General features: G+C 40.4%; 1 protein-coding gene across 2 annotated transcripts in view; it reads right to left on the bottom strand.

Moving 5' to 3' along the window:
* LOC137501824 (uncharacterized) overlaps positions 1–13,378 on the bottom strand; it is a 41,017-nt gene extending 27,639 nt beyond the window's left edge. The window contains exon 1 of one of the 2 annotated variants that reach the window (XM_068228819.1): positions 13,269–13,378. The gene's annotated coding sequence lies outside the window, so the exon portion shown is untranslated. The remainder of the gene's footprint in view (positions 1–13,268) is intronic. The other variant, XM_068228821.1, reaches the window with a different exon arrangement.
* Between the last annotated feature and the right edge of the window lie 11,587 nt (positions 13,379–24,965).

Genomic DNA, 24,965 nt, shown 5'->3' with positions numbered 1-24,965 from the left:
AGTGCTTAACCCTCTCGAGCTCCCACTCATATTGTTTTGAGGTGAACTTATTTCTCACAACCGATTCTTCCTTAATGTAATGTAAATTGTTCTTTTTCTAAAGTCACCTCTGTAGGATGGGATTAGCCCTTGCATTAGTGGCCTAGAGCCAGATTAGGTTTTAAAACAAATGTATTAGGAGTGCAGATCGCCTCCTCTCAAATTGTTATTTTAGAGGTCATGTAATTAACCTTTTTCTCACTTAATAGGCCTCAGTAGGTTGGGTATTTTACCCCTGTGTCTATGTCCTTAGAGGACAACTTGAAGGTGGAGTTCGGTGTGGCCTTTTGATAGGCTTAAAATTTTGAGAGCGCATCGCTCTTTTGGAATTTGTTTCTGCGTGCCTCTAGGAGGTCTTACTGTGTAATTTGGAGCAAGTGCTCCTGGGCGTGATTGGGGTTTTCTGCCCCTTTGTTAAACCTTATGTACATGCAAGCTTGGGCTAACTGCTCAAGAATTGTGAGTCCGGGGCTCGAAGCCCAAAGCCTGTAAATACTGTTGTTGCTCTTTGTTGCCTTGCTACTCTGTACCTTCCATGCTTGTTATTTCTTGATTTTGAAAAGAGAATATAACCTTGTTAAATTTTACATTAACTTTAATTTCGTAGTTTGAGACCCGTTCACACCCGCACCTTCTTTCACCTCTAACTACCACAAAAATACGGTAACAAATAATATGAATATTCGAGAATTACATTTAGGCCCTCCCCTAAACTACAATTTCACTCAGCGTAAATAAAATTACTTATATCTTAAATTGTAGTGGCTCATTCTCCGACTACGCATACCAATTTTCAATGAAATAGGACCACTAATAATGTAAGTATTTAAAAATTAAATTTTTGGCCTTCCCCTAAACTACCATTTCACTCAGCGTGAATAAAATTATTCATAGGCTATATTCTAGCGACGTATTCCTAGACTTTGCATACCAATTTTTATGAAGATAGGACTGCTAAAAACATAAATATTTAAAAATTAAATTTTAGGCCTTCCCCTAAACTACCATTTCTATCACCGTGAATAAAATTATTTATGGCCTAGATATGCCTTTGCTGGCGGGACCTAGTGTTTACAGTGCACTAAGTCTTCTGGTATGGGCTAGAGCAATTTTGTTACTTTCATTGATCTGTCTCTGTCTTATCCTTGGCTTTGACAAAATGAAAGTGACTGAGGTATGAGCGATGCTAGTAATGCCATTCCTTACGCAGCCAGTCCCTGCTACGAATGGTGTGAAAATATTGCTCATAGGGTCGGTTGGTGTATGCATTTCAGTGGGCTTGGCAGACTGATTTGTAATAACAACTTCTGGCTCGGTGAGGAAAGCAACGGGAAACTACCTCACTCCTCATTTCCCTAGTACGCCTCTTCAGTGATGTCTAGGCCATCTATGACAGCTCATGGCGGAACTGTTGAGGATCCAACCAGCCTTCGGGCTGATGACTAAACATACACACACATGGCCTAGATTGTAGCGACTTATTCCCCGACTTTGCATACCGATTTTCATTAAATTATCTTTGGCCGTTTTCTAGTGATGCGTGTACAGACAGACAGACAGACAGACAGACAGACAGACAGACAGACAGACAGACAGACAGACAGACAGACAGACAGACAGACAGACAGACAGACAGAAATTACGGAAAAGTAAAAAGTGCATTTCCTGGTTACTGTGGACATGACTGATGCAGAAATACCATTATTTTCAAATTCTAAGCAATGTACAGACAAAACTCTTATTTTATATACATAGATTTACCTGTTATGAAAATGGAAAACCATCTTCACGCTTGCCGAAGATAGGATTTGAAGCTATCATCTCCCGCATGCAAACTCATAGCTACCGAGCTCGATAGCTGCAGTCGCTTAAGTGCGGCCAGTATCCAGTATTCGGGAGATAGTAGGTTCGAACCCCACTGTCGGCAGCCCTGAAAATGGTTTTCCGTGGTTTCCCATTTTCACACCAGGCAAATGCTGGTGCTGTACCTTAATTAAGGCCACGGCCGCTTCCTTCCAACTCCTAGCCCTTTCCCGTCCCATCATCGCCATAAGACCTATCTGTGTCGGTGCGGCGTAAAGCAACTAGCAAAAAAAAAAAAAAAAAAAAAACAACGCATAGCTATGCGGTCCGACCTACGCTGCCAACTTACTCGGCGGAGAAGGAAGTGGCCATGACCTTAATGAACTATTGAGTGCTCAGGAAAAAGAGTAGGCCTACACGTCATCCAATGCGCAAAATAAGTCCATATTATGTTAGCCCAAGGCGTGTTCTACAGTTCGGTATTAATAAAAAATGTTATTGTTTTTACGTCCCACTAACTATTTTTACGGTTTTCGGAGACGCAGAAGTGGCGGAATTTTGTTCCGCAGGAGTTCTTTTACGTGCCGGTGCCGACACGAGGTTGATGTATTCGAGCACCTTTAAATACCATCGGACTGCGCCAGGAGCGAACCCGCCAAGTTGCGGTCAGTAGGGCCGCGCCTCAACCGTCTGAGCCACTCAGCCCGGCAGTTTAATATTAAGGATACACGTAAAAGTGTAATCACTTCAGAGTAAGAACCTTGTTATTTTAGAATAAGTCAGTTTTAATATTTTTTCAGATTTCCTTCCTTTCCAAGTAATTACACAAAATATTATCACACTTAATTTAAAGTATTCAGCCACGTATTCAACATGTTTTCTACACGTTAAAGTTACCACGCCATAAACATGTGAAATAATAATTCACCTGCATTGTGTGTGTCTGAGTTTGGTTTTACAATCTGTTTTACGTCGCACCGACACAGATAGGTCTTATTACGACGATGGGAAAATGGGAAACCACGGAAAACCATCTTCAGGGCTGTCGACAGTGGGATTTGAACCCACTATCTCCCGAATGCAAGCTGCTAGCTACGTGACCCAAACCACGCGGCCACTTGCTCGGTCCTGTAATGAAATGTTGCGTAGTTTGAACTTATACTTTTTTTTTCACGAACAATAAAGAATTAAAGTAAAGTACAACCTCCGCATTTGCCAGGTGCTTAAAATAGTTACGTCCGAATTACTTGCTTAATGGTGTCCATTCAGCGTGTGGGAGGTCGTCCACGACCTCTCTTTCCAGGGACATTTACTGCAACAAGTGATCATTTTAGGCTCCATTCCCCAAGTCGCCAAATGTGGCCAAAGAATCGCAGAATTCTTTGTTTACATATAGTTGACAACCTGACCTTGATTGTAGTCCCTTCGGAATAAACTCATTGGTATGGAGAGCTGTGGAAGTAATGCGAAGCATCCTCCTTTAGCACCACATTTCAAAGACATCTATATTCCTGCATCTCCGAACAGCGAAGAGACCACGTCTCTGTCTGCATAGGAAGATGAAAACCACTTGTTCGAACCAGTCTCGACTTTAATACGAGTTATAAAGAAATTTCCATGAATGTGTCTGCTGAGTCATGACTAGACCTGGGATTTTAAGGCAAATGCCTATTTCGTTCGTTATGTAATAACATGATTTTTAAAAAATATGTTGACGTTTCATGATAAATCTCTTGCATTAATACAGTTTTATAGTGCCCTAAAATGCCTATTTGGACCTTTAGAGCCTATTTTAATATTTTAGTGCCTAAAAATGCCTATTTTCTACATTTAAAATATATTTCAACTGTAATTTTTACAATCACACAATGGACATTCCTGGAACGAGCAAAACAGCAGAGGGCGGTTTTTTCACAGAAATGTGCTCTTCCCTAGACAACTGTCACCAAAGGAATGCTGAGTGAAGGGTGGAGGTGGAGGATTAGCTCAGGAGAACAACGAGCAGATAGGAAAGGACGTACTGTGTCGAGTGACAGGGTGAGGAGAAGGATTATCTAGGAAGAACAAGGAGCAGGTAGTAAGAAGGGACATACTGTGTCAAGTCGCCAGTGAAAGAACATTTGTTTAAGTGAATATAGTTCATCATGCCTAAAACAACATCATCTAAGAATGCGCATATACAACAGTGGCTTGTACAATTTCCAGGGATGACTTTTGATGCCAAGATTATTTTCTGCCAGTACTGCAGTAAACAGGTATGTGCATATATCTTAAATTTCGTATTAATCTAAAACTAAGGTTTTAATATTGGCTCCTCTAATTCATTGTAGAGACCTAGTCCAGGCGACCTGGGTTCGATTTCCAATACCGGCAGTAATTTAGAAATCTATGAGGTCTGGAACGGTGTTGACCCAGCATAGTGAGGACAATTGAGAAGCTACAGTGGGCAGGGGTCACGGAGGCAAGGCAATATGGCTGAGGGATGCATTGTGCTGACCACACGCTACCCAATATCTGCAGGCCATGAGCTGGGCAGCAACCGTTATTGAAAGCCAAGGCCCTTTGGTGACTGTAGTGTTCTTGTTCTCAATTAACTGAAGAGTAATAATGGCTTAATTAAAATAGTTCAAAATTACAAATTTTACTCAATAGCTCACCTTTTCTATTCCTCATCTTAGTCCCTAATCGACATCACTGTATTGTATTTTAGCTTTCACATGAGAAAAAATGCCACCTTCAGCAGCATGCAGATACTGCCAGTCACAAAGCGAAAGCAGCCATGAAAAGCAACATTAGACAGACTCTGCTCACACAAACTATATCTCCTACAACCCATAATGGCTTCTATGCTGATATGTGTAGAGCCCTAGTTGCAGCAAATATTCCTTGGAATGCTGTGCATAATCCGGTTTTCAGAGATTTTTTTTTCAGAAATACACCAAGCAGCACATCGCATTAGCATCTAAATTAAAGAAAAACTGCTTACATATTTGTTACAATGAGGTCATTTTGTCAGTCAGGGAGGATATTGGGGAGTCTTGCATATGGTTGTGTGTGGATGAAACCACCGACTCTGTGGGCAGGTACATTGCTAACCTTATAGTAGGAAAACTGGAACCCAATCAGGCATCTACCACTCACCTTCTTTGCTCTATACAGCTTGAGAAAGTCAATAGTCAAAGCACTGCATACTTCATCAACAAGGGGTTGCAATTGTTGTATCCTGGGAGTGATGATGATTCTCAAGTCCTTCTCCTTGTCTCCGATGCTGCTTCCTACATGATTGCCACTGCACCTCTCCTCAAAACTTTCTACCCTTCTTTAATTCATGTTACTTGCATGGCCCATGCCTTGCATAGACTCGCAGAAACAGTTAGGGCCGAGTTTCCTGCAGTAAATACTCTCATTTCAACAATGAAGAAAGTGTTCTGTAAGACTTCATCAAGAATAGCCATCTTTTGAGAGAAACTCCCCTCTACTACCCTTCCACCACAGCCTACCATCACCCGTTGGAGTTCCTGGATGGAAGCTGCCCTGTATTATGCAGGACATCTTGAGGAAATCATGGCTGTGATAGATAATTTGCCTTTAACGGACAACTCTGCATGTGTGTCGTCTGTCAAAGAGCTGTTAAATGATTGTTCTAGTGTTCAGAGAGACATTGCGTATATTCAGGCAAATTTTTCAATTTCTTCCAGTCACCATTTCAAAAATGGAGGAAAAAGGAAACAGTCTCAAACAGCAATTTTCTGTAATTGAGGAAGCTGAGAATAACATACAAAGTGCTAGGGGCAAGGTAGGGGATAAAATAAGAGACAAGTGGTCTAGTGTACTGCAGAAGAACCCAGGTTATTCAGTGCTGAAAAGGGTACATCAGGTAATGGATGGGGAAAAGGTAGACTTACCAAGTGAAATTGAATTGAAAAATGTAGGTAAATTTTCCTATGCCCCTCTAACATCTGTGAATGTGGAGCGCTCTTTTTCTGCTTTCAGAATGATTTTAACAGACAAAAGACACAGCCTGACTGTGGAAAATTTGCAGAAGATTATTATTATGTACTGTAAAGCAAACTACGAGTGAAAGTACTGTAGGAATGTTCCTCACAAATAATAAACACATACTCCATTCGCGTTTACACCGTTATTGGATGCCTACAGTGCTGTAATTGTGTACAGTGATTTTAGTATTGTTTCAGATCATTACTGATGATATATCATATAATCCATAACTTTTTTGACACATGACTTTTTTATATTGTTTTTGATAAATTTATTTTTTATTCTGTCTTAATTTTGCAGTTATTTTGGTTAAGAATATGGATACCACGTTTGTTAAAGTAAAAAATTATCACGGTACAGTTTAAGTGTATATTGTAATATTTTAAAGTCTATTTCCTTCCTATCCACACATTTTTAAAACATATTTTAAGTGCCTATTTTCTCTTTTAAAAGCCTATTTACTTGTTTTAAAAGCCTATTTTAGGCGCCAAAACTAATTTTTTTAGAGCCTAAAATCCAAGGTCTAGTCATGACACGTTTGGCCAGGGCAATTCCTTCATCCTCACAGATGTTTGTCCTGGTTATGACTGACTAACACAAGATATAACATGACGGACACAGTTTCAAATTCTTTAAATGTGTCTATGTTCTCGTTAATTCGTTGAATTTTGATTTTCTTCGTATTGATTTTCCCCATCCCCTTAAATGCTTGAGTTTATACTGAATACAGTTGTATTTTTCGCACTAAAATACTTAACTTGATCAGATAAATAGTACATTTTTCTCAGAGAAATGTTAAAAAAATTATGAATTTAGAAGGTATAGTGATATGACGAATTAGGAAAGAGTAATCAATTGGCAGGGCCAGAATGTTGATGATCTAAAATCTTTAAAAAAAATGATCTATAAAATACGCAAAAATCCAGTAAAATGATCCAAAAACTTCAAAAAAAGCCAAATTTTAGAATTGGGCCGATGACCTCGATGTTAGGCCCCTTTAAACTACAAGCATCAAATTTTAGAATCAACTTACTAATTGAGTTGGTATAGGCTATATTTACTATCTGCGTCTCACAAGAAGTCGCGGTAGCTACTAGGTACGGCACAAGTAACAGAATGATACTGTACTAAGCTACCAACATTGCATGTATGTTGGGTATTCAGCCCGAAGGCTGGTTTGATCCTCTGCAGCTCAGCCAAGAGCTGTCATAAATAACCCAGGCATCACTAAAGAGGCATACTAGGGAAATGAGGAGTGAGGTAGTTTCCCGTTGCTTCCCTCACGAGCCAGCCGTTGCTATTACATACCAGTCTGCCAAGCCCACTGAAATGCATGCACCAACGGAACCTATGAGCAATATTTTCACACCATTCATAACAGGGACTGGCTGCATAAAGAATCGTATTACTAGCATCACTCATACCTCAGTCACTTTCATATCGTCAAAGCCAAGGTTGAGACTGAGACAGGTCAATGAAAGTAACAAATTTGATATAGCCCATACCAGAAGACATAGTGCACTGTAAACACTACATCTCGCCAGCAAAGGCATCTACCAACATTAGTCGTGATAAACAGTGCGAGCTCTCTGAAAGAGAAGCGTGTTCATTATTAAACTCATTGTGCAGTACTTGCAGCAAATGTGTAACTAAAGCACAATTGCACTACCAATTTGAAACTTCGCAGCAGCACCTTAGTTGACAAGAATTACCGCGGACGGAACCGCTGTTTCTTGTCAGGCCTTGAGACTTGAGATCCGCGCATGCGCAGCAGCAATGTTTACCCTCCGCACCCCTTACCCCGCATGCACGCGATTTCTCGTCAAATGACCATAGTATGTTATAGAAATTATAACTAGCTTTTGGGCTTTTGCCATATCAAGAAAACAAGGTGAAATTCTTCGCGTTCAGAAGAAAATCTCGACTGTTCACGAGGAAGACTTCTCCAATTGAAGGTGTCTCACCTGGAATGTGAACATTTCCAAGAAGTAAACGGTGAACATTCTTTCGTATCCAGATTGACAAAGCGTTGTGAAGATTCTCAAATCCCCGTATTCATCCTCACTTAAAGTTGCGATAATATCCAATACCACACGCGTAAATGCTTCAAAATCCTCAAACATGTAAGAAAATGAGTAGAAAAGTATAAATTCATTAAAATGACCGAATAATGACGTATAATTTTAGAAAATGACCTAAAAATACAAAATAGCAAAAAATTACCAAAAATTACCTAATAAATGAGCATTTCTACAATGTGGAAACTATGATCTGGATTTCTGTACAAGTTAGCAATGTCTGTTGTGAGCCAATTAAAAGATGACATGTCACCAACATCCTAACCCTGTTAATTAGAAATATAGTACTGTTTATATTTATTTTAGTACTGTAATATATTTGGGAAAGAGAAACAGTAGGTTATTGGGGCAATTTGACATTATCGGATTATCGTGCTTATTTTGGGGTTTGCACTCCAGATGTTGGGTTTCGTCATGCCATTGTTCCACCAAAGGATAAAGTCGTATTAGAATACGTCTCGGTAATTCGTAATACTGTTCGTATCTTTACATTTGTTCCATTTCTGTTTTTCTGCTGCGTGCTGTGTGAATTTGACAAATTAAGCAATATATTGTATCTGTCTGATATTTTTGCAGAGATTTCAACTGTTTACACGTTTGCGATGCCTTTAAGTTGAATTATGGCTGCAAATCGATTCGTATCTGTCCGTCCATTTTACCATCATGCAGGAAAATGACTATTTAGACAAAGGCAATCCCAAATTGAAGTTTATTGTGAATTTTGTTTCGAAATTCAAATTTAAATACTACGGTATAAAAAGCGTAACACACGAATTTTAAAATATCTCCCTTGATACGAGGGGTTTTTATTTAAAATTTAATTTACAACTTCTGTTCTGCTCAAAAATTTCGACAGGATAATTTTCTTAAATTTCTTCAAGAGAAGCAGAACGACGACGGAACCCTGCCAGACAGGAGAGCGTCTTTCTGCTGCTAGGAAGTGAAAAATATATGTGTGAACAAATTCGATATAGAGAAAACACATTTTCTAGAAAAAAAATTGCATGTCTGTATCTATACAGATATCGGCCAAAGGAGACAAGGGCAAGGAAGGACGTGAAAATGAAAGACTCCCAATGCATCCACTGCTCTAATACCATTGGGGTCAGAAAAGAATAAAGAGCCGACCAAGAGAAGTCGGATGGGATAGATGAAAGTGAGGAGCCTGGCAAAAGTAAGTGGAAATAATGCCAGGACTCAGCTCAGGGCCCCGTGGTCGCTAACCCACGCTCCAAAGTTGAGAGCCCCTGGAGCCCCTGTAAGTCGCCTCTTACGACAGGCAGGGGATACCGTGGGTGTTATTATATCGCCCCCCCCCCTCCCACAGAAAGCGTGGACAAAAACCGACACCGTAACCAGGCAACGAGTGGACGCAATGTTGGTGTGCGGAAAGATATGTTTTTGGAAGATGTTGATGTTGGTCTATTAGACCTGTAAAGAGAGGCTGTAAACAAAGCAGTGACAAATAAGTTTAACGATAAAACATTAATTAGACCTAGCCTTTTCCATCCTATGTCCGAGTTAACATGTCTCCCGCTGTCCAAAACACGAGTTTACTCGGATTTCAAGCAATGCGCTCTTCTCCACTTCCGAGTTCAGTCTGACTCTGTAGTTTAGTTATTCATCACATGCTCCATTCAGAAGAGAGGCGATTCATAAATCGCCTTAACGTATTTTTAAGATTTATTATTATTATTATTATTATTATTATTATTATTATTATTATTATTATTGAAGCCTCCGTGGCACAGGTGGCAGCACGTCGGCCTCTCACCGCTGGGTTCTGTGGTTCAAATTCCGGTCACTCCATGTGAGATTTGTGCTGGACATAGCGGAGGCGGGACAGGTTTTTCTCCGGATACTCCGGTTTTTTTCTGTCATCTTTCATTCCAGCAACACTCTCCACTATCATTTCATCTGTCAGTCATTAATCATTGCCCCAGAGGAGTGCGACAGGCTTCGGCAGCCGGCACATTTACTATCCTCGCCGCAAGATGGGTCTTCATTCATTCCATCCCTGACCCGGTCACTGACTGGAAAAACAGGTTGTAGGTTATTATTATTATTATTATTATTATTATTATTATTATTATTATTATTATTATTATTATTATTATTATTATTATTATTATTATATTTGCCCTTATTTGTAGTGGCGAGTGCCTTGTGTTATTCTTTCACAGCTGTTTTCTGAGATGAGTGCACAGAAGTGTAAAGAAGACATGAAGGAAGATTATATTTTAGAAATGCTATGGAATGATGATGAGCCTGACTTTTATGAATATAGTGAAGATAAGTTGTAGTGAAACAAGCTGTACACATTTATCACGCCAATGTCAAGTTCTGGTAAACGAACCAATAGGAAACTATTGCTAATGTTGTCGTTCCATGTCTATGTAGTAGCTGTGTGAATAAAAGGTATTTTTATTTAGCCTATTTCAACAACAATTGTTGATTAATCCAGAAAATCTAGCATAGAACATGCATAAAACTGAAAAGAACTTGGGAGTGAAAAATTTTAAGATTCCGAACACTGCAGAAGGAAGAGAAAATTATATATTTATATCGATTTATCGGAACTATTTATCTTCCCTTTGTTCGGCTCCATGGCTAATTGGTTAGCGTGTTGACCTTTGATCGCAGGGTTCCCGGGTTCGATTCCAGGCAGGGTCGGGAATTTTAACAATCATTGATTGATTTCATGGCACGGGGGTTGGGTGTATGTGTCGTCTTCATCATCATTTCATCCTCATCACGACGCGCAGGTCGCCTATGGGTGTCAAATCAAAAGACCTGCATCTGGCGAGCCGAACGTGTCCTTGGACAATCCCAGCACTAAAAGCCATACGCTACTTCATTTTCATCTCCCCTTTGCGAGGAGTGAAAAGCTCTGTACCCCCTGCATGTCGTAAGAGGCTACTAAGAGAGAAACAAGCAAAGAATCTGTACTCGCTCTCTCGTCTTCTAAGCCACAAAACATATCCGTAATTCTATGTTGTTCCGCTTAGGGGAGAAATGTGCATATATCTTTCTTCGTAAGAACGTCGCGACATATAAACATTAAATGGCTTCAAAGTGTTTTTTTTTCTTTCCAGCGTTTGTTTAATACATTTACAAATGATATATTTATGACTAGAACTTGGATGTTTAGGCAGTAATAACTTAGAATGCAAACATACCAAACTAGCCCGCACAACGTTATTCCTACGAGATTTGCATAAACATTAAGGATAAGACCTATTAGAACCCCTAGAAATTATGCTACCCTCGCTACATTACTAAAGAGCGGGGTAGACGCAACTTCCTGCCAACCAAATGAGTTAGTAGGAAAACATACATCCTGTTTTCCAGTCATTAGCCGGGTCAGGGACGGAATGAATGAAGCTCCCATCTTGCGGCGAGGATAGGAATTGTGCCGGCTGCCGACGCCTGTCGCACTCCTCTGGGGCAATGATTAATGACTGACAGATGAAACGAAATGATATTTGGAGTGTGTTGTTTGAATGAAAGATGACAGAGAAAATCGGAGTACCCGGAGAATAACCTGTCCCGCCTCCGCTTTGTGCAGCACAAATCTCACATGGAGTGACCGGGATTTGAGCCACGGAACCCAACGGTAAGAGGCCGACGCGCTGCCGCCTGAGCCACGGAGGCTAAAAATGAAGCTTTTTTTTTTTTTTTTTTTTTTGCAAATTGGCTTTACGTCGCACCGACACAGATAGGTCTTATGGCGACGATGGGACAAGAAGGGGCTAGGAGTAGAAAGGAAGCAGCCGTGGCCTTAATTAAGGTACAGTCCCAGCATTTGCCTGGTGTGAAAATGGGAAACCACGGAAAACTATATTCAGGGCTGCCGACAGTGGGGTTCGAACACACTATCTCCGGAATACTGCATACTGTCCGCACTTAAGCGACTGCAGCTATCGAGCTCGGTGAGTTAGTATTCTAACTTATTACTGCCATTCGGACTCTATTTATGATCATTTAAGGCCCCCTCCCCACCACCCAGATGCATTCACAATCCACTAGCCGCCATTGAAATACACATACTTCTAGCTAAACCCGTAAATCATATTTCGCGTTTATAACAAAAACATCGCAGATCTGCTTGTGATCATAACATAACACTGACAGTCACGAAAGAATGGAAACTTGCAAATGTGTTAACATTAAATAACATCATTGTATCTGTTTGCACAATAAATTAGGACTTCTATGGATGCAGTAATAATAATAATAATAATAATAATAATAATAATAATAATAATAATAATAATAATAATAATAATGTAATGTAATGGCATATGGCTTTTTAGTGGCGGGAGAGTCCGAGGACATGTTCGGCTCGCCAGGGTCAGGTCTTTTGATTTGACTCCCGTAGGCGACCTGCGCGTCGTGATGAGGAAGAAATGATGATGAAGACGACACATACACCCAGCCCCCGTGCCAGCGAAATTAACCAATGATAGTTAAAATTCTCCGCCCTGCCGGGAATCGAGCCCGGGACCCCTGTGACCGAAGGCCAGAAGGCTAACCATTTAGTCATGGAATAATAATAAAGAGAAGAAGAAAATATCAAACACTATACCACGGTTATCAGGCCTCTTTACAGTTCACAATGTCTGATACTGAATGAGAAATTGAAAATGGATGAGGTACAGAAGAAAGAAAGAAAAATCTTGAGAGAGATCTTAGGACCCGAAAAACGAAACGATTGTTCATGGAGGAAGAAAAATGAAAATATACGCCAACAGACAGACACCATACACAAGAGGAGACTGAGGCCTTATGGGCACCTCATAAGATTGGATGAGAGTCGACTAACAAAGAAAATCTTTAACTACACCATCAAATTAAAAGCAACTACTAATTGGATAGAAGAAACAAGAAAGGACTTGGAGGAACTTGCCATCAACACAAAAGAATTCTTTAACAGATATGTTTCGAGCTAATATTGATAAATTCAAGGGGTTCCAGGAAAAGCAAAATGGAAAGTCCAAGAACATATGGTCAGCGGAGAGGAAGGGGAACCACAGCGAAATGATGAAGTTCTGGGAGAAGAAAAATAGACTAACCAGCAAGTTAACTGTTAACCGTAGTTCAAACTCGAAACAATAATAATAATAATAATAATAATAATAATAATAATAATAATAATAATAATAATAATAATAATAATAATAAATAGAACACTATTATATTTCACACACAAAATAGTTTGAAAGGGGTTGCGAATCATTAATCGACTCTGTATACAAGTTTAATGCAAGATAAAAAAATAAATAAGTGCCTTGTGTATTATTGAAGACTTTACCATTTGTCTGTCTAGAAAAGAGAAGTCGAACTCACCTGTGACCGTTTATTTCAAGATACGCTATATTCAGTTATTCTGTTCAAACGAAAACAAAGACCTTCCATAACGAACATCTCTTCACGACTGATTGCTTGTGCTCTACCGCACCCACTGGGAAAGCCTCGTGCGATAAGACAGAGTTTGTAAACATGGCAGGCGTCCGAGTGACGATCTCAGTAGAATGAATACTAAAAAACATCTAATTTTCGTATCCCAGGTATTAATAACATCTAACGAACTTCAATCCGATATACAATAATAATAATAATAATAATAATAATAATAATAATAATAATAATAATAATAATAATAATAATAATAATAATAATAATAATAATAATAATAAAGATTCAAACAAAAGCAACACTCTTAGGAGATAGCTCTCAATGTAAACATAGTCGGGAGCAAAGCGAACGAATGACGAGAGAAATAATCAAACACTTTAAACCAACCAATCACAGCAACTGGTTATAGTGCGCAAACAGAGCCCAATAAAGGATCAAGAAGAAGAAGGAGGAGTGAGAGATTAGAGCAAGATTAGTCGTCAGCGTCCGTGTGTTCTGTCCGCACGCCAGAGCCATATTCTTACTTCCTATTTTATCTGATCTTCTACGTCCCACTGACAACTTTTACGGTTTAATAATAATAATAATAATAATAATAATAATAATAATAATAATAATAATAATAATAATAATAATAATAATAATAATAATAATGTTATTTGCTTTACGTCCCACTAACTACTTTTACGGTCTTCGGAGACGCCGAGGTGCCGAAATTTAGTCCCGCAGGAGTTATTTTACCTGCCAGTAAATTTTTACCGACACGAGGCTGACGTATCTGAGCATTTTCAAATCCCATCGGACTGAGCCAGGATCAAACCTGCCAAGATAAGGTGAGAAGGCCAGCGTTTCAGCCGTCTGATCCACTCAGCCCGACATGAGAGAATTTTCTTTCTTTCTTTCTTTCTTTCTTAATCCGTTTATCCTCCTGGGTTGCTTTTTCTCTCGCCTTAAATTAGGTACCATCCTGGCATTTACCTGGAGAAGTGGGAAACCACGTAAACCACTTCGAGGATGATTGAGGTGGGAATCTAAGCCCTTCTACTCGGTTGATCTCCCGGGGCTGAGTGGATCCAGTTCCAGCCCTCGTACCACTTTTCAAACTTCGTGGCAGAGCCGGGTATTGAACCCGGACCTTCGGGGATGGCAGTTAATCAAACTGACCACTACACCACAGAGGCGGACGAGAGTTGTATTTACAGTATTAATTGTATAAGTTTGCCATATTTTTTACCTGTTTCATAAATCACTTCATTTGTCATAGAATAAAGAGATCAAAAGAAGATAAAATAGCGAAGAAAAGAAAAAAGGAGGCACTGGCACGCCTCAAACTCGAGACTCCGACATGGAAGTTACTGAGGACACGTTTCTGTTACTGTACGTTACTTCTCGTGGTCGGAAGTAAGTAGAAGTTAACAAAACGAGGTCAGACAGATAAGTATGGAAGACTGAATGAATGAAGGAGAGAAAATGGAAAGAAAGATCTGAAGAATGTGTTAAACTTTGAGGTCAATGATTGTCACTCATATTTTACCAATTGGATGGCATGGAGAAGAAATAATAATAATAATAATAATAATAATAATAATAATAATAATAATAATAATAATAATGTTACAAATACAACACTGTTTGTTTCATAGGTCTAATTTAACCTAGAATGACGTAATTAGTACACACGCACAATTATACTTAAAAAATGGACGACCAAAAGTTCACAAATTAGTGGCTATTTACAAAAGCTCTAGTCTTCACAGCGGGTCTTTACATGGAAGAGGTGGTCCCTCCGTAATCTTGATTGACAAATCTGGCTTTCACTTTCACTTTGCACGCACCAGACACTTAAAACAGCAGTTCCAATGCAGAGAGGTTCCAATACACGGTAGTTGGATATCATGCAGCACGACGACGGTACACTTGGCTCGACTCCAGACAAGGCCGGTAACTCACACAATCAATTCACGTCACCGCTCCACACACTGAACTGTAGTGATGGGTTATTCGATTCATTTTACTGAATCGATTCATTTGCTTCCGTTCACGTTACTGAATCGATACAGCGAGCCGATTCATGGCTCATTAGAGTCATCGATCCTATTACATCAGATCTGTGTAGTGTGTACTGATAGGACACCAGCAACAACATTCACTGCTTGCTGCTGCCATCTGGTCTTCATTGCTTTCCTATGCGTCATCTAGCTTTCAGATTCTCGATCCTCCTACGGCCACTTCTTCGCATCAAGTTTTGATGTCACAAAGCCTTCCCCCGGCAGTGACAACTCCATTAAATAAGTATATAGAGTTAAATGAAAAATATTTGTACACACAATCATCAATGATCTGCATTTAGAGCTGTCGCGCAGGTGAGATATTTTCTATCAATTGTTTGCCTGGTCTTTTCTTAAATGATTTCAAAAACTTGAAAATTTCATTATAATCTTGGTAAGTACATAATACAAAATAAATAAGTTAAAAATTGAAATGCAAGAAAAAATAGGTACTTGTGTAATACTATACATGCTTATTACAACACAAAACTTACGTAGTTAATAATAATCATAATTATAATTTGAATGTATATAACTGAAATTTTATACCCTGCCTTATGGTTTTCCACAGTTCTTTGCAAGTCACAACTCTATTATATATACAAAATTAGGTGCAAAAATACCTGTGTCCGCAATAAGTAGCCTGCATATTAAATATACACTGACTGACAGAGCAAATGCAACACCAAGAAGGAGTGGTCAGAACTTTATGCCAATTGCAGGGTAGACTGACGTCACTGAGGTATGCTCATGATGTGAAATGCGCCGCTGTGCTGCGCACGTAGCGAACGATAAATGGGGCACGGCGTTGGCGAATGGCCCACTTCGTACCGTGATTTCTCAGCCGACAGTCATTGTAGAACGTGTTGTCGTGTGCCACAGGACACGTGTATAGCTAAGAATGCCAGGCCGCCGTCAACGGAGGCATTTCCAGCAGACAGACGACTTTACGAGGGGTATGGTGATCGGCCTGAGAAGGGCAGGTTGGTCGCTTCGTCAAATCGCAGCCGATACCCATAGGGATGTGTCCACGGTGCAGCGCCTGTGGCGAAGATGGTTGGCGGAGGGACATGTCGCACGTGCGAGGGGTCCAGGCGCAGCCCGAGTGACGTCAGCACGCGAGGATCGGCGCATCCGCCGCCAAGCGGTGGCAGCCCCGCACGCCACGTCAACCGCCATTCTTCAGCATGTGCAAGACACCCTGGCTGTTCCAATATCGACCAGAACAATTTCCCGTCGATTGGTTGAAGGAGGCCTGCACTCCCGGCGTCCGCTCAGAAGACTACCATTGACTCCACAGCATAGACGTGCACGCCTGGCATGGTGCCGGGCTAGAACGACTTGGATGAGGGAATGGCGGAACGTCGTGTTCTCCGATGAGTCACGCTTCTGTTCTGTCAGTGATAGTCACCGCAGACGAGTGTGGCGTCGGCGTGGAGAAAGGTCAAATCCGGCAGTAACTGTGGAGCGCCCTACCGCTAGACAACGCGGCATCATGGTTTGGGGCGCTATTGCGTATGATTCCACGTCACCTCTAGTGCGTATTCAAGGCACGTTAAATGCCCACCGCTACGTACAGCATGTGCTGCGGCCGGTGGCACTCCCGTACCTTCAGGGGCTGCCCAATGCTCTGTTTCAGCAGGATAATGCCCGCCCACACACTGCTCGCATCTCCCAACAGGCTCTACGAGGTGTACAGATGCTTCCGTGGCCAGCGTACTCTCCGGATCTCTCACCAATCGAACACGTGTGGGATCTCATTGGACGCCGTTTGCAAACTCTGCCCCAGCCTCGTACGGACGACCAACTGTGGCAAATGGTTGACAGAGAATGGAGAACCATCCCTCAGGACACCATCCGCACTCTTATTGACTCTGTACCTCGACGTGTTTCTGCGTGCATCGCCGCTCGCGGTGGTCCTACATCCTATTGAGTCGATGCCGTGCGCATTGTGTAACCTGCATATCGGTTTGAAATAAACATCAATTATTCGTCTGTGCCGTCTCTGTTTTTCCCCAACTTTCATCCCTTTCGAACCACTCCTTCTTGGTGTTGCATTTGCTCTGTCAGTCAGTGTAAGTCAGATAAGTGGTTTTACGTCGCACCGACACGGTTAAGTCTTATGGCGACGATGAGATAGGAATGGGCTAGAAGTGGAAATGAAGTGGCCGTGGCCTTAATTAAGGTACAGCACCAGCAGTTGCCTGGTAAGAAAATGGAAAAACACGGAAAACCATCTTAACGGCTGACGATGGTAGGATTCGAACCCACATCCCCCATTGCAAGCTCATAGCCACGCGACCCTAAACGCACGGCTAACTAGCTCGGTCATCTTTGAAAATGTATTTTTCTATCACCAGTAGCCTACTGGTATTCTGATTAAACATATTTTTATTGAATCAGTCGGCTCACTTACTCACTGTCCACGTACTCCGGCGATCTCGTGATTCCATTATTGAAGTATTGTGCAATGATGCGACTCAGCCAGGCGGGTAGGCTAGAGAGCGGAGTTTAATTAACTGTCGAATGTCAACTAGTTATAAAAATACTGATTGATTAAACTAATACGGTAAATAGAATAACCTAATAGCCTACCTACTTACAAGCTAGGTACTGAGCTGAGCGCGAGAGTCCGTTATAGCGAAATTTCTAATTCTCACTCATAAAGGGAGTGTTCCTAAGAACAGTCGATCGTTTGATGAAAATATTCGCCACAGTTTCGAGGTACATGGGTACCGTTAAAGCCATCTTTAGTAACTTAACTACCTCCGGAATAAATGACCATTTATGAAGTTTTCGTTGAATCAAATCTAATTAATAAAATATCCATATATGTCACTTGTGATAGAGAATAAACTAAACACAAATTTCTCAGTGGCTCCTCAGCAGCCTCCTCCCCTTCCGCTGGTAATGCAGAGACAAAATACATTGGTATTGTTAGGGTTAAGAACTACGACGAAAATTAAGATTTTCCCCGTTTTACTTTCTTATGTTATCTCGTTTTATCTTTCTTCCCCCTGTTTGTGGTGGGTGCTGGAAACCCCAATAAAAATCTTGGGGGGTGCTCGAGCAGCGTAGCACCCCCCGAACCAGCGCACTGCTTTTAATACATGTTTTCAAATTATCCTATTTGATATTAAACTTGTGTATTACTGCATGTATCAAGTCATAAGAAATATTACAATCCCGGGAAGCAATACAGTTTTCCTAATCTGTGAATGGCTTCCAAGATTATAGGATATCTTATCTTATCTTATCTTATCTTATCTTATCTTATCTTATCTGATCTTATCTTATCTTATCTTATCTTATCTTATCTTATCTTATCTTATCTTATCTTATCTTATCTTATCTTATCTTATCTTATCTATTAACGCATCTCGTGCAATGTTAACCTAATAAAGAGTTAAGCACAGTATTAGAACATGGACATAGGCATAGTTTTTCCAGAAGTGATTTGTGTCCTGAAAATCATGAAACTCCAAACAATTGCTTTTCAAATCCATCTTTCTTTCTTTCTTTCTTTCTTTCTTTCTTTCTTTCTTTCTTTCTTTCTTTCTTTCTTAATCCGTTTACCCTCCAGGTGTCCTGGAGCATGAGACTTTGGGACGGCGGATACAACTGGGCAGGAGGACCAGTACCTCACCCAGTCGGCCTCACCTGCTATGCTGAACAGGGGCCTTGCGGGGGGATGGGAAGACTGGAAGGGATAAACAAGCAGAGGGAAGGAAGCGGCCGTGGCTTTAAGTTAGGTACCATCCCGGCATTTGCCTGGAGGAGAACTGGGAAACCACGGAAAATCACTTCGAGGATGGCTGAGGTGGGAATCGAATCCCCCTTTATTCACTTGACCTCCCGAGGCTGAGTGGACCTCGTTCCAGCCCTCGTCCCACTTTTCAAATTTTCATGGCAGAACCGAGAATTGAAGAATTGAACCCGGGCCTCCAGGAGTGGCACCTAATCACACTAACCACTACACCACAGAGGCGGACTAAAAATTCATCTTAACCATCGACACTGCTTTCAGAATACTCTGTCTACTTTAATTCGAGTTTTCTCATGTGCCTATACCTAATTTATTAGAGAAAACACACGTTCAGTTTCCGCATTTGCGCCAACTTACTAACTTACTTATATAGCCTACATATAGTATGGCTTTTAGTGCCGCGAGTTCCGAGGAAAATGTTCGGCTCATCTAGTTCACGTCTTGCTGTTTGACATCCATGGGCGACCTGCGTATCTGGATGTGGAACGATGATGATGATGATGATGATGATGACGGTGAGGTAGGCAGCGGTAGAAAACCGTGTCCGCACACAGCGTATTGTCGAATAACACCAAGCGGTCTGTTCAGGGCTTAACATCCCCATCCGATGGGCGAATCACCACAAACAGCCTCGTATGCCCTCATTCCACATTAATATGCCCAGCAATATCAACTGAGGGGCTACTTGATGGTGAGATGGCGACCCCGGTCTAGAAAACCAACAATAACGAACGAGAGGATTCGTCGCTCTAACCATGCGTCATCTCGTAATCTGCAGGCCTTCGGGCTGAGCAACGGTTGCTTGGTAGGCCACTGTTGCGCCATGGGCTGACCTTTCAAACGTTGTTGTTTAGGTCATCAGTCCATAGACTTGTTTGATACAGTTCTCCATGCTACCCTATCCTGACCTAACCTTTTCATTTCTACCTAACTATTACATTCTGTATCAATTCCAATCTGCTTATCATAGTCATACCTTGGTCTACCCCCATCGCTCTTACCGCCTACACTCCCTCGAAAACCAACTAAACAAGTCATGGGTGTCTTAAGATGTGTCGTATAATGTTATCTATAATTCTGGTCAAATTTAGCCAAATCGTTTTCCAATCACCTATTCGATTCCCTCTCTCTTCATTCATGACTGGATCTACCTATCTCAGCTTCAGCATTCTCCTTCAATGCCACGTTTCAAAAGCTACTATTCTCTTCCTTTCTGAGCTAGTAATCGTCCACGTTTCACTTGCATACAATGCCACGCTCCACTTCCATACAATGCCACACTCCAGACGAAAGTCTTCAAAACATCTTTCTAATTCCTATAGGTACCAATGTTCAAAGTTAGCACATTTCTTTTCTTAAGAAAGACCTTCCTTATTTGTACTAGTCTGCATTTGATGTCCTCCTTACTTCAGCCATCGTTAGTTATTTTACTACCCAAGTTAAGTAACAGTATTCAACTACTTCGTTTGAGAATTCATTTCCTTATCTAATATTTCCTGCATCAACTGACTTCTTTCGAATGCACTCCATTAATTTGTTTTGGACTTATTTATTTTCATCTTGTACTTATCCTCCAAGATTCTGCCCATATCATTCGGCAATTTCTGTAGATCTTCTGCAGACTCAGATAAAATAATGATATCTTCAGCAAATTTCAGGGTTTTTATTTCTTCTCCTTGGATTGTGATTTGCTTTCCAAATTTCTTTTTGATTACCTTTACCACCTGTTCTATACAAACATTGAAAAGGAGAGGGGACAAACTGCAACCTTGCCTCACTGCTTTCTGGATTGGAGCTTCTTTTCCAAAACCCTCGATTCTTATCACTGCAGGCTGATTTTTTGTACAGATTCTTCTTTCTCCGTACCGTACCTGATCCCGATCACCCTCAAAATCTCAAATAGCTTGGTCCAATCAGTTTTGTCGAATGCCATTTCTAGATCTACGAACGCCATGTACGTGAGTTGTCCTTAATTTGATCCTCTAAGATCAGACGTAACATCAGGATTGCTCCACTTGTTCCTACATTTCTTCTGAAGCCAAACTGATCTCAATAAAAAGCAGTGAAGTGGAGAGAGATCTGGTAATCTTGCAGGTCACTCTGTAAATCTTCTCTTCCGACTGATCTATTTGGAAACAACCTGTAGGTATTTTCGAACACGGACTGCATAATGAGGGGGAGCAGCACCTTGTTGGTCCCAGACCGAATTATGTGGAACGTTTGGATCTTCAGAATTTGGATGTAAGGCAAAAGGGATAGTAATATCAATCAATACTGATCTGCATTTAGGGCAGTCGCCCAGGTGGCAGATTCCCTATCTGTTGTTTTCCTAGCCTTTTCCTAAATGATTTCAAAGAAACTGGAAATTTATTGAACGTCTCCCTTGGTAAGTTATTCCAATCCCTAACTCTCCTTCCTATAAATGAATATTCGCACCAGTTTGACCTCTCAAATTCCAACTTTATCTTCATATTGTGATCTTTCCCACTTTTATGAACGCCATTCAAACTTATTCGTCTAGTAATATCATTCCATGCCATCTCTCCGCTGACAGCTCCGAACATACCACTTAGTCGAGCAGCTCTTCTTCTTTCTCTCAATTCTCCCTAACCCAAACTTTGCAACATTTTTGTAATGCTACTCTTTTGTCGGAAATCACCCAGAACAAATCGAGCTGCTTTTCTTTGGATTTTTTCCAGTTCTTGAATCAGGTAATCCTGGTGAGGGTCCCATACACTGGAACCATACTCTAGTTGGGGTCTTACCAGAGACTTATATGCCCTCTCCTTTACATCTTTACTACAACCCCTAAACACCCTCATAACCATGTGCAGAGATCTGTACCCTTTATTTACAATCCCATTTATGTGATTACCCCAATGAAGATCTTTCCTTATATTAACACCTAGATACTTAAAATGATCCCCCAAAAGGAACTTTCACCCCATCAACGCAGTAATTAAAACTGAGAGGACTTTTCCTATTTGTGAAATTCACAACCTGACTTTTAACCCCGTTTATCAACATACCATTGCCTGCTGTCCATCTCATAACATTTTCGAGGTCACGTTGCAGTTGCTCACAATCTTGTAACTTATTTATCACTCTATAGAGAATAACATCATCCGCAAAAAGCCTTACTTCCAATTTCACTCCTTTATTCATATCATTTATATATATAAGAAAACATAAAGGTCCGATAATACTGCCTTGAGGAATTCCTCCCCCTTAATTATTACAGGGTCAGATAAAGCTTCACCTACTCTAATTCTCTGAGATCTATTTTCTAGAAATATAGCAACCCATTCAGCCACTCTTTTGTCTAGTTCAATTGTACTCATTTTTGCCAGTAGTCTCCCATGATCCACCCTATCAAATGCTTTAGACAGGTCAATCGCGATACAGTCCATTTGACCTCCTGAATCCAAGATATCTGCTATATCTTGCTGGAATCCTACAAGTTGAGCTTCAGTGGAATAACCTTTCCTAAAACTGAACTGCCTTCTATCGAACCAGTTATTAATTTCACGAACATGTCTAATATAATCAGAAAGAATGCCTTCCCAAACTTACATACAATGCATGTCAAACTTACCGGCCTGTAATTTTCAGCTTTATGTCTATCACCCTTTCCTTTATACACAGGGGCTACTATAGCAACTCTCCATTCATCTGGTATAGCTCCTCCGACCAAACAATAATCAAATAAGTACTTCAGACATGGTACTATATCCCAACACATAGTCTTTAGTATATCCCCAGAAATCTCATCAATTCCAGCCGCTTTTCTAGTTTTCAACTTTTGTAACTTATTGTAAATGTCATTGTTATCATATGTAAATTTTATTACTTCTTTGGCCTTAGTCTCCTCCTCTATCTAGACATTATTCTTGTAACCAACAATCTTTACATACTGCTGACTGAATACTTCTGCCTTTTGAAGATCCTCACATACACACTCCCCTTGTTCATTAATTATTCCTGGAATGTCCTTCTTGGAACCTGTTTCTGCCTTAAAATACCTATACATACCCTTCCATTTTTCAATAAAATTTGTATGACTGCCAATTATGCTTGCCATCATGTTATCCTTAGCTGCCTTCTTTGCTAGATTCAATTTTCTAGCAAGTTCCTTCAATTTCTCCTTACTTCCACAGCCATTTCTAACTCAGTTTCTTTCCAGTCTGCACCTCCTTCTTAGTCTCTTTATTTCTCTATTATAATAAGGTAGGTCTTTACCATTCCTTACCACCCTTAAAGGTACAAACCTGTTTTCGTATTCCTCAACAATTTCTTTAAACCCATCCCAGAGTCTGTTTACATTTTTATTTACCGTTTTCCACCGATCATAGTTACTTTTTAGAAACTGCCTCATGCCTGCTTTATCAGGCATATGGTACTGCCTAACAGTCCTACTTTTAAGACCTTCCTTTCTATCACATTTATTTTTAACTACGACAAAAACAGCTTCATGATCACTAATACCATCTATTACTTCAGTTTCCCTATAGAGCTCATCTGGTTTTATCAGCACGACATCCAGGTTATTTTTCCCTCTGGTTGGTTCCATCACTTTCTGAATCAGCTGTCCTTCCCATATTAACTTATTTGCCATTTGTTGGTCATGCTTCCTGTCGTTCGCATTTCCTTCCCAATTGACATCTGGCAAATTCAGATCTCCCGCTACAATCACATTTCTTTCCATGTCGTTTCTCCACATAGCCGACTATCCTATCAAATAATTCCGAATCCGCGTCAGTGCTACCCAAATCAAATCAAATCAAATCAAATCAAAATCTCTTTATTTGCAAATGAGGTGTCTACCTCGGTGGCAAATGGTACACTAAAATACATTATTGTCAAGCACTAAATTTTAAATTAACAGGAGACGAAGAAAATTTTCCTAGAAAACAATATTATACAATTTACGCTAATAATTTTTTCCATTAAACACACACATCATCCTTAATAAATTTATATTGTTTACAAAATTCTACTTATAATATCTTACAAACATAGTCAACTCATATACAGTACGGTATGTGAAATTACTTCTAATAATACTATACAACTAGTATAAGATTAAAATTAACATTGAATTTATTTACATATTTATATTTTACCCATTTTGGAACCTAAGTAGCATAACGACCTGCTGCGTCTTAACCAGAGCCCCTTTTGCCACCACTTTTCAGAGTTCCTGAAGGGCCTTCACAGCTACCGTAGCGGTTCCAGGGCCCTCGAAGTCCCCACTGTACTTCACCCCTACAGGCAGTCCCCTACTTGGGCTGTCCAAACTCCTTAGACCAGGGGATGGAATTAATTTAATCACACACATTTATTATTTACAATATCCTGCACTGGTCGAATGCCCTCTAACATTTAATTTATTATCTCTGTTGTTGTTTATTCTCTTCTTGAATATCTGTACAGATTTTGGGAAAGGATCAAACACTACCCCTGGTAAACTGTTCCACTCCTTCACGCCCTTCCCAATGAAAGAAAATTTACCCCAATCGCTTCTGCTAAAATTTCTTCTAATTTTGTACTTGTGGTCAGTTCTACCAATATAATTATTTTCCAACCGAAGCCTCTCACGGATATCTCCCCATGCTTCTTCTCCTGTGTAGGCTCTATATAATAATATAAGTCTACTTTCTCCCTTCTCTTACTTAAAGTTTCCCACCCAAGTTCCTTTAACATTTCTGATACACTACTCTTTCTCCTGAAATCCCCTGTTACAAACCTTGCTGCTTTCTTCTGCACACCATCTAGTTCTTTTATTAGGTATTCTTGGTGAGGATCCCAAACACT

Source organism: Anabrus simplex, chromosome 8 (assembly GCF_040414725.1).
Source record: "Anabrus simplex isolate iqAnaSimp1 chromosome 8, ASM4041472v1, whole genome shotgun sequence".
Taxonomy (NCBI): Eukaryota; Metazoa; Arthropoda; class Insecta; order Orthoptera; family Tettigoniidae; genus Anabrus; species Anabrus simplex.
Note: the sequence above shows the minus strand (reverse complement) of the source record. Positions and strands in the feature narration are given on the sequence as shown.